At 43.5% G+C, this 2,251-nt stretch overlaps 1 long non-coding RNA gene across 2 annotated transcripts; it reads left to right on the top strand.

Moving 5' to 3' along the window:
- The first annotated feature begins 200 nt into the window (after positions 1 to 200).
- LOC116465479 (uncharacterized) lies at positions 201 to 2,037 on the top strand. 2 transcript variants are annotated; one of them, XR_004247205.2, is made up of 2 exons: positions 201 to 713; positions 1,662 to 2,037. It is a non-coding gene; the product is annotated as an uncharacterized LOC116465479 (long non-coding RNA). The 2 variants fall into 2 exon arrangements; XR_009212370.1 differs by lacking the exon at positions 201 to 713 and adding an exon at positions 1,258 to 1,583.
- The last annotated feature ends 214 nt before the right edge of the window (positions 2,038 to 2,251 follow it).

The raw sequence follows: 2,251 nt of genomic DNA, 5'->3' as shown, positions 1-2,251 counted from the left end.
TTTGAGACGGAGCCTCGCTCTGTCACCCAGGCTGGAGTGCAGTGGCGCAATCTCGGCTCACTGCAAGCTCCGCCTCCCAGGTTCACGCCATTCTCCTGCCTCAGCCTCTCCGAGTAGCTGGGACTACAGGCGCCCGCCACCACGCCCGGCTAATTTTTTTTGTATTTTTAGTAGAGACGGGGTTTCACCGTGGTCTCGATCTCCTGACCTCGTGATCCGCCCGCCTCGGCCTCCCAAAGTGCTGGGATTACAAGCGTGAGCCACCGCGCCCAGCCTATGGTTCTTGATACTGTGAAAAATTACCTCCCCAAAGGATTCCATCAATGTGTTCAGCCTTTGAGATTGTATGCTACACTATTTACAAAGCTCTTTCGGTCATGTTGGTTATTGTTTTGTAGGTTTGGTGAGTGTCGTATCCCAGCTTAACAGGTAGGGAGACGGAGACTTGGAGACAGACGGAATGACATGCGAAGTTCACAATCCTTTTTCCTGGCCGGAGGATCCAGGTTCTCTGAACCTTAGTTAGTCTAGTATCAAGAACTACCATTTTTCTCACTGCACCAGCACCCCCTCTGACAGTAACAGCAAAGTTCTGCAGAAAGGATTCAGTCCAACTCACAAAATGTATCTCACCTACTATGTGTGAAGATTGAGAACCAATTCAGCAACAATTGAACATGAAGTACGGGCAATGACAGATGATACAAATATAAGTAAGACAGTTTCATCCATTTAAGATGGTGGTAGGAGGGGAGAAGGACGTGAATATTTATAAAGTTCCATGCACTTTACATACATGTCTCATTTAATGTTTATAGCAACCCTTGTTACTGTCCAGCTGTTCTCTTTCACTGGTTTTGTTTTATTTTTTAAAACCATCATATTTTGTTATTTCAAAACCATCATACTTCTTAAACCTGTGACCCCACCGCTTCCATATCAATAGCTGTAGTTGGTTTTATCCCATTTTACAGTGAAAATGGAAGCCGCAGGTTGGAAACACCTTCAACTTCTGACCACCAAACCAGTGAATTTATTTGCACCCACATTCCTAATCTTCGGTTGCCTTCCCCTCCCTCCCTCCCTCCCTCCCTCCCCTCCCTTCCTCCTTCCCTCCAGGGTTGCCTGTTGAATGTTGTTAGGAATGTAAGTACTGAAGGCAAACTGCCTGGGTTTGAATTTTGTTCTGTCCCTTGCACCCTGCCTGGCTTCAAATCCTAGCTCTGCTTGTTAAGTTCTTTTAAGGGGATGGTCTTTGAGCAAATGTCTTAGCTTCTGTTTTCCCAAGTAAATGGACACAATAGTTGCTACCTTGTGAAACAGTCATGTAATTGACCAGCATTTACCAAGTAGCATCGGTGTTTAGTTTCAGTCATTGGTGATTCTGCAGTTGGACTGAGGGGGTGTTGGGGTGGGGGGTGGTGTGTGTGTGTGTGTAGCACTTCATTGCGTGGAGAAAGGAAAAGATACTTTTGATAACTGACAGGCAGCTTTTCTCTGCTTTCCTGTCAAAAGGGAAGAAGGGAGTTTGGAGAGGGAAACGAATTCTCTGTAACACTAAGCTCTCTTCCACAAAAACAGAGGTACAGAATGTGTGATAATTTACAGAATTTCTAGACTTCAACGATCTGATTTTTTTAAATTTACTTTTATTTTTTCAGGTTGAGACTGAGCTAAAGTTAATCTGTGGCGACGTTCTGGATGTACTGGACAAACACCTCATTCCAGCAGCTACCACTGGCAAGTCCAAGGTTTTCTATTATGAAATGTAGGTTCTATACTAACAATTAACAAGTGTACTTCAATACATTTAAACATTCTCAGGAATAATTGGCTTTGTTTCTTTTTTTTCTTAGGCATTTCATATTATTTTCCTTATTAAATATAACCAAAAATCCCACAGAAATTAACAAGAGGAGGAGCCTCTAAATATCAACAAAATTATCACTTGATAGACTAGAATTAAACAAGCAAATGATTCTAAGAAATGGCACGAATGTATTAATCATAAAATAAAATTTCTACATGAAACATTCAGCCATTCCAGACCATTTCCGTCTGTGCAGACTCATCTTTTCCTGTGTTTTGCAAAGGCCAGCTAGAGCAAGCAAGTTGTTCCCAATGGGTTTTTCCCATCTCTGGTTGCTTGGCTGGCTGGGCTTCCCCTACAAACCCCATTCCTTTCCCCTAGGCAGGGCCCGGTGTCCCCATCCTGCAGAGTTGAGCTCATGAGGGCATCTGACCAGGAGTA

The sequence above is a fragment of the Hylobates moloch genome, unplaced genomic scaffold (assembly GCF_009828535.3).
Source record: "Hylobates moloch isolate HMO894 unplaced genomic scaffold, HMol_V3 SCAFFOLD_5526, whole genome shotgun sequence".
In the NCBI taxonomy this organism is placed as follows: domain Eukaryota; kingdom Metazoa; phylum Chordata; class Mammalia; order Primates; family Hylobatidae; genus Hylobates; species Hylobates moloch.
The sequence above is the reverse complement of the archived record's forward strand: the minus strand, read 5'-3'. Positions and strand labels throughout refer to the sequence as shown.